We start from the raw sequence: 8,964 nt of genomic DNA, 5'->3' as shown, positions 1-8,964 counted from the left end.
CGGAAGCACCAAAGGGGTTAGCAACCCATCCACGGGGCTGAAACTGGGACCTAAGTCACCAAGAGCTTAGTCCTTTTCCAAGGGCTCCCGTTGCTTACCAGCACACCTGAAGCCTAGCAGTTTAGCTAGTGGGGTTTATGCTAAGCCGTTGCCCATACAATGGTGAGTGGTTGCACGATGATGGAATTAGGCAGGATGACACATCAACTCGGTCCTTAGCCATGACAAGATGAATATCTCCCACTCTGCTCAACCACCAAGGTACGAGCCCAACAATCCGGCATTCCACACAAGAAACGCCCATCCATCTCATCCACCACCTCTCTTTACACCCGAAAACCCAACACCTCAGTTGAACACACTCACACATTTGTTTTCCGAATAAATAGATGTAGTCATGATTGAATTTGAATAACGAGTTCCTAAGCATTCTAGCAGTATTTATCATCTAAACAGAGCAACTCATATTTAGAGATAAATATGGGACAACAAGGAATAATCATAACAATCAAGGGGTGGCTATCCAATCATGTCTTGCGGTAAAACAATATGCATTTTATAAAATAGGTCAATAGGTTGTGTCTGAAAAACTGGGTATTAAATATGCATCAAGGGTGAGATTGGACTTGCCGTTCTCAAAGCCTTCCGGGAGCTCCTGCTCGCGGTACTGGTCCTCGGGCTCGGGCTCGCGGTCGAACTCCTCCTCGCGCTCCTCCTCGGGTGCTCCGCGATCTACGACACACACAAACGAGCACACAATAAATAAAAAGGAAAAAGATTTTACCCGTTGAGCTCCGAACAGGAAGTATGAACGGAAAATAGGTAGGAGGGGTATTTTCATGAAATTTTGATATGCCTCGGCGGGAATATATGAGAGGAGGCCGTGGTCGAATTTGGGATTGATTGGAGGAAATTTGGCGCATGAAATGACGGGTTAAAGGAGTTTTAGGGCTTTAAAAATGAGGTTTAGGACTAAATTGTGAAAACTGAGGACCTATTTGTAAATATTCTAAAAAGTGGAAGGGCTTATTTGTGGAATTCCCTGGAGAGAGGTGGGAGGACCGGGTTGCAAATAGAGAGAAAGGGAGGGGCAGATCGAAAAGGATGGAATCCTCTTCTCCTTCCTTGGCCGAAACAGAGGAAGGGGAAACAAGGGGCAGGCCGGGCGGGGAGAGGTGGAGGGGGCGCACGGGGGTCCATTTGACCCCTCACCTTGGACGGTTGGTGGCCGGACCCAAGGGGCGACGGCGGCGGAAGACGGCGGCGGAACTCCTGGTGGCGGAGGCGGTTGGCATTGGAGAAAGTAGGAAGAGGAGGGCCGGCGGCTTGGGGAGTGTGTTGGTGGAGTGGGGGAGCTTGAGAGGTGGGGGGTGGGTGCCGGCCCCTCTTTATAGGCGGCGGGAGGAGCTTGTGGCCGGCGGTCTCCGAGGAGCGCCGCGAATCTTGGCCGGTGGCGTGCCGGAGCGGTGGAGCTCATGGATGGCGTGGTGGAGGGCGCGGCTCGGTCGACGAGGGTACGGGGGCGGCGAACGGCGTGGGGAGACGCGCTGGACAGGGCGGCGTGCGGTGACCGGCGGGCGAGCCGGCCACAGGAGCAGCGACGGGACGGCGGCTTGGCGCGAAGCGAGCGGCGCGACGTGGTTGACTGGCTCGGCGTGCACGCGTGGGTGGGACCGGCGGGCGGCATAGGGCGAGGGCGCGCGGGCGCGGCCAGGCGCGGCGCGTGGCCCGGCGCAGTGTGGCTAGGCGCGTCTCGCGGCCCGGGGCGAGGTGGGCCCGGCGCGCGTGCGAGGTGCAGCGCCAGGGGCAAGGCGCCGAGCGCCGGGTGCCAGAGGGAGAAAGAAAAGGTGCCAGCCGCAGGAGGGAGAAGGAGGAAGGGAGAGAGAGGAAAAGAGAAAAAGAAAGGAGGAGAAAGGAAAAGGAGAAGAAAGGAAGAGAGGGAAAGAAGGGAAGGAAGGAAAAGAGGGAATCGGCGGAAATTGCGGGATTTGACGGCACGCGTGATGGACTTGACGGGCACGCGACGAAATTTACGGGGACAGAAAAGAGGGTTGAAGACGTCGGGGACCGGGATGGCGAATCCGACGGAAAGGAGGAGATTTGACAGGGCTCAGCGGTCGGAAAAATTTTTGGAATGCATTTTTAACGAGTGATTGAATTGGTAGATTTTTACGGGCGTTACACTCTCTAGTCTGGTAGCGGTCCTCTTTTACTATTATTCTTTTACTATTATTCTTTATAAGTGAAACTATAGTCAAAATGGATCTTATTGAGATGCTCCTCGCACACAAAACATTTTTGATATTTTTTTGAAGCATATTTATTTCTATGATTTTTCTAAGAAAACGAGGTAAAACAAGAATCTTTCCAACCAGCCAAACGATTTCAAAAAAAGATTCTGATTCACTATAGAAACACTTCTATAGAGAAAACTGAATATGAATCGTTTCTAACATACCAAACGGGCCTAAAATTACCACCTAGAGAGCAGCAGGTAAATAGTGAATCATACCCCCTCACTCTTAGCTTTCCTCATGTAGACATCATTAATTTATGATTACTAAGAAACAACACAATAATACTATACATTATAGATTATACTATTCTCTCTTCACATGACATGATATCTTTGATTAAAAATCATAACATAATACTATAATTAGTTTACAAGGCATGTGATGCTCGCCCCATAAGTCGAGAAGTTTCTTATCACGTGATACACCATCTACACATGTTAGTCCATAGACACGTGTCCATGAACGCGTAATTCTATTCATGAGATACCTTTCTGTAGGGACATCACCCCTTTAGCCACACCCTTTTCCTATATATAAATATGTAATCACATTATTTACTAAAACAATCGAGAATCATTCTTCAATTTCTTTGTTCTTTTACTCTCATTTCAATAGCTGCAATATATGAACTAAGATTCTCAAATTAACTTTATTAATTAAGATCTGGGAATATGGCCTGGGCCGAGATAGTTGATCAGTATAAGAAAGATGTGCAAAAAAGCAATATATGACATAGGCTTGCGTATGGTCCGATCTATCCAGCATCGATTACAATTGAATAGAATCAATTTGTATAATAGGTGATGATTTGAATACAGTTAAAATGGAACAAGTATATTGTGATATATGTAGCCTCATCAGAGTTTGGAAATATTTGGATCCCATTAAGGCCTCGTTCGTTTCACCGGGATTGGATTCCAGCTAGGATTACTTCCAGGTCCTGTTTGAGTGATTCCACCCGTGTCACTCAATCTGGCCAGGATTCATTCCAGGGGTGAGGAGGTATGGTTTCAATCTAGGCTATTTAATGTAGAAGGATTCCAATCCAGACCGGTTTTCGTTCCAGGCCAAATTAAAACAAACAACACTTTCAATGCAAGTCTGGTTTCAAATCGGGCCACTTCAAACCACCCGGAATAGACCTCATTCCGGGCTAATCCGGTGAAAAGGAACGAGGCCTAAGTAATTAAATTTATGGAAAGAAAACATGCAAAGTTAAATTATTTTTCTAACACTTGCAAAGTATATTCGATAAGCATAAAGGGATAATACATAGCCTACTTTGAAATTATAGATTTCAAAATATATAGCACTTAGTCTTGGGGGTGTTAATAAAATGGAATGTTTACACCTTATACAATATGCATGCCGAGTTTTGTGACATTTGGAGTTCAAATACTATTTTATTAAGATGATCCAAAATTGTGTAAATTTAACAGTAGCCCTAACTGTGGCGGAACCACCCAAATTAACCTGACTAAAATGCATTGAAGTCGCCTAACACGCGATTATGCACTTTAAGCAAGTCAACCTGGTCGACCGTCAGATTTCATCCGATTTACCACATGAACAGGATCGAGAAGCATCGCTCACGCGAAGGTGAGTAGCACAGAGGTTACAACATTCCATCACATAACTGAGTCTCACGAATTATTACATCAGAGTTCTGAAATTCAACAAGTTGCAAGGTTCGAAAGGTCAAACAAAACAAGCGGAAGCTAAACGTCGATACATGACATCACGACGGAGCCGATCATGACATCAAAAATCCCTTCCCTCGCCGTCCGAGGAGGGATCCCACTCGACTGTCCAGCCCGGAGGGAGCTGGGTAGGCCAAGTGGTACCAGCAACCAAACTATTGACATCACCTGAAAAGATTAACCCACAACAAGGCTGAGCAACTAATATTCAGCAAGACTAGCCCGTCGGGTGATAGCTATTTTCACCAAAGCTTAGACATGAAAGGCTTTCTGGCTTTGGGTTTGCTTTGCCAAAAGCGTCTGTAGTCGGTCCTTACTTTCAATATTTTAGCTCATGTTCTACGTTCTTTATCCAGTCTAGATTAGCAACTATTCTAAGCAAGCATAGTTTCCAAGCAATTTATGAAAAGCATCAACTTAATCTCGTAATCATGTTTCATCGTTACTCAGTGCAGAATAGCGATCAAGTAATCCCAAACTGTGAGAGGCAGACGAATCGATTCTAATTTATTAACCATGCATGGCGAACCTAATCTCACGACATCTGCGCACCACGAAGGGTCGCTTCATTTGTCAGCCATCCCCATCGATCCCTTAGGCACGTGTCAGGGCCAACTGCCTTTGACATGCAATGCTCCATAATCCCGGCCTCTGCCATACTATGACCGCACTTGCATCCACATGATGCACCATGGGAAAGACGTTCCAAGGACAGCCGGAGGGTATGTCACATCCCAATTCAATCAGGTACTAGGCTTTCCCATCCCATACTAGGTATGAGATTAGTACTTTCAAACACTTGATCACGAACGCCGACACGTTTCGACCTTAGATCAATTTCGTCTAGACAGATGGGGAAAAACCACCAAGTATCGAACATAAGCCCGACCCCGTCCATCGTCCTTGTAGTTGCAACATTTCTAAAACATTCAACTCCTATAACTCGTGAGCGACAGGAAATCACTCGACTTTTACTGGAACCTATTAAGCATTGCAACTACTCAACCTTAGCAACTAGTATTCAAACAAGGTACTAAGTTTATGCATCTTAGGTTTCATTACAACTCCTCGAAACGTAAATGCGCAATCAAGTAATCAATAATATTGCAAGTAATCAAGATAGAAATTTATGCTTCGGGGCTTGCCTTCAGGAAAAGTTAGCGGGTCCTCAGGGTCTTGCTCCGGTTTGGGCTCGCCTTCCAAGGGGTGAAGCTCAACAGCGGGGTCTTCTTCCGGTGTCGGGTGGAGCTCGTAGGTTCCGTCGGCGAGATTTGCTTCTATACGACATGCACATGCAAACATTTAGTTGGACTCGCGCGTTTATTCAACGACACAAGGCATGGCTGAAAACAAGAGTCACAACAGCCATAACAAGGCGAGGTTTACTTTCTTTTAACTTCAACGGGAGTGGTCGCTTTGAACTTGAGTTCGCATTGAATGGCGATTGTGTACATATATAGTTTCTCGCATTTTAGAGTTACATAATGAGAGTGAAGGGTCGTGTTTGGGTGGTTTGGGTGCATTAGCATAAATACTTACTTCTGAATATTTTTATGTACCTCTTTAAATTTCCACTTATTTATCGTATTAGAGTGTGTGCTTTCCTTCTTATTCTTTTGGGTTGATTAATTAACCAAAATGACTTCCTATTCAAATAGTAGTTAAAGGCATTGATAAAATTACAGCACCTCTCTTAAGCCATCACTAGGTCACTGTAAAAGTTTGGGGGCCAACGGATGACTTAAAAAGAAGTCATATGCATTTCATTATTTAAGGTAAAATGGACTTAACTTTTTCTATCTTTAAAGTTACTGTGCAACAGGGGGTGAAACTTAACCAGTGTATTAATGGTAGGTTACAGGAGCTTTGGTGAATTTTTCACAATTTTTGGAGAAGATTAACTATTTATTCTATTTCCTTTGTAATTACACATGCTTAATAAAGAAGGTGCTTTTATTTTTGAATTGCACAACAATTTACATTTTTCCTGCAAACTTCTCAGCAAAACAAAATTAACCCAACTAGTTTTACATTTTTCTGAGCTCTAGAACAATTCTTATGCAAAAAGGAAGATTTATACTTGGATTACCAGATTAAAGTCAAAACAGTGACTTAAAGTGTTAGACCAGAGCCCTAACCATTTTTCTGAGCTTCTACACATATAAACAAGCCTCACAGAGTTGGTTGCATATTTTTCCCACTTTTCTTCTATTTATTAGGATTTAAAAGGCCTAAACCATGATTAAAAGCATAGGCTATTATTTACCATAGTAACATGAGCAAACTTATTTTTCTTAGGAACTAGACAGAGCAAGGATTCCAACAAAAGTGGTTTGGCATTTTTGTGATTTTTCTACGATTTACTGGGCATTTCCAAAGTTTAAACATTTTTCTGGCTATTATTAAAAGAAAAGTCGTGGCACACTTGCAAGCTAGCCCCTGCGTTTAAGGTTAAACTATGCAGGGGTCCCTGAGTTTTGCGCCCAGGCCCCTGGAAAGAATGGGGACGATGCAATGCAGTCCCCCAGGGCGCGCGCGGTGGCGGCGGGAAATTCCCGGCGGTTCGCCGGCGAGGATAGGGCAACAAGTGGCCGAGAGGGTGCGGGGGCTCACCTGAGCTCGGTTTGGCAGGGTTGGGGTGACGGAGATGGCCGGCGGGGATCAGAATGCGGCGGCAGCGGCGGCGGAGCTTGGCTGGCGCCGGTGCAGGCGGCGTTCCGGCGCACCGGCGGCGTCGGGGAGGCCACGGACTGCTCGGAGACGTGCGCGGAGGGGTGGCGAAGCGGGCGGCGAAGTCGTCAGAGTGCGGGGTGGCGCGGAGGGGTGAGCTCCACGGGAGCTTAGCGGCGGTGCAGAGGAGGAAGCGATGGCGCGTGTGCGGGCGGTGGCAAAGGGGTGGCGTTGCCGGTGAGGGGGACCCTTTTATAGGGCCGTGGTGGAGCGGAGGGTCAAGGCGGGGCTCCGGTGGGGGAGGGATAAGGCCGGGAGCGACAGGTGCGTGGGTAAGGTGGTCATTGGCCAGCGGCACCATTGGGCAGAGGAGGCGGAGCTCCGGGTGGTCTCCGGCGGCGATTGGCCTTGGACGACGCGCGTCTGGGGCTTCCGGTCTGTCGGGCGGGCGAGGCGGAGGGCTACCGTGGAGGTAGGGTGAGCGGGCGGAGGCGCGGGACGACGTTGGTGTGGTGGCTTCTCCGGCGGATAGGCGGAGCGCGGTTGGCGGAGCAGAGCCGCGGCAGGAGGAAGAGGACACGCGCGCGGCCGGCGGTTGGCTAGCCTGGCGTTCGCCCCATCCTGTCGCAGGCGTGGGTTGGGTGCCGTGGCCCTCGCCCTGGCGTTGTCGCGCCGGTGATAGGGCGCCGGCGAGCTGCCGGTGGCCGGCGGCCACGCGGCGTGCGGCACGCGGGCAAACGTGCCCTGGCACGCGGGCGTCGAGGCCCCCTTTGGGCAGCAAGCCCTACCAACTTTGGGGAGATCCTACTCCAGATTTCGCAACACAACTTTCAAAACTTTTTAAACAAACTTGCTCAACTCTGGACGCACTTCAAACTTGGTTTAAGATGTCGGTTTAAAAAGTAAAAGGATTTGGAGAAATCTCATGCCAAAGTTTGCTAAAAATCTGGAAATCCAGACTTAGCCAAATTTGGCCGGAGAGGTAGAATTTCAGGAACTTAGCTATGTTTGAGTCGATTTTTGGGCAGCTTCCAAGTTGAATTATACCAAGGTGTTATTGAAAGAGTTTCTCTCCAAACTGAGGACTTCAAATTTTATTTAGGGTATTTCTTGAGCTTAGTTGAGAAAATTGGAGGAACGCCCTCGTCATGAGGTGTACTCTGCGCAGCTTTCCAGACTTAGGATTTTAAGGCATCAGGGGTGAGTTGACTGTTTTACCTCACTTTGACCGAGGTTTTGAACAGGTTCTGGCCCAATTTGGACTTGGTTCAGTGTAACAAAGTTGGAATACACTCGAGGGATTACAACTTTCATTAAGGGCCTGACTTGAGTTTAGATAGGAATTCGTGAGATAAAGGCTTGCAAAGTTGGAGGAAAACTCGAATTCCAGGACTTAAAAGAGGTTTTTAGGGTTCTTTAGTACTCCGGTTTTGATTGCTGTTTCTGACTTCCTTCCACTCCAAATTAGTCAAAGTGCCTTTAACAAAAGTTCTTTGAATCTAAAAGTTTTACAACTCTTATTTGGGCAGAAATTTAAGTTTGCATATAAAATTCCAAGTTTTATTTCAAACTCCAAAAAGAGGTTCTTAGGGTTATAATGGTCATTTCACCTCTTTAATTAGGGATTAACCACTGGTTTATACTTAAAAGCACTTAATTTAGGTAGAGTTGTTACACTAACATGGATATAGGGATAATACATAGGCTACTTTGAAACTATAGATTTCAAAATATGTAAATCTTGGCCTTATGTATGTTACTAAAATAGATTATTTACACCTTGTACAATGCGCATACAAAGTTTCGTAACATTTGAAGTTCAAATACTATTTTATTTAGATGGTTCAAAGTAGGTAAATTGAATTGGGTACCCTTTGTCACGCCAAGCATGATGGCGCAACAAAATCACGTTGTCGCGCCACATGCATTGGCGTTACATGAGCGTTCCATGTCATCGGCTCCGGCCAACGTGGTGGCCTTATGGTGCCAATGCATGTGGCGCGATAACGTGATCCTGTCACGCCATGTGGATTGGCGCGACCATTGCGGGGAGGGGTCATTTTTAAAATTATATTGAAAAAGGTTTAAAATTAAAAAAAATTCCCTTTTTTCTACGTGCCCGTTCCATACATGCTACCTGCTCGATAAAATGACTAAACAGAGTTTCTTTCTTAATTGAAGTATGTAAAGGTGTAGTATCTCTATTTCAAATTGTAGATCATTTTGTTTTTTTATATACATGATTTTTGCTATGCATATAGATATAGTCTCCATACATAGCAAAATCTATATATCTA

The sequence above is a fragment of the Setaria italica genome, chromosome VII (genome assembly GCF_000263155.2).
Source record: "Setaria italica strain Yugu1 chromosome VII, Setaria_italica_v2.0, whole genome shotgun sequence".
Classification (NCBI taxonomy): Eukaryota; Viridiplantae; Streptophyta; class Magnoliopsida; order Poales; family Poaceae; genus Setaria; species Setaria italica.
This window is presented reverse-complemented; position numbering follows the sequence as displayed.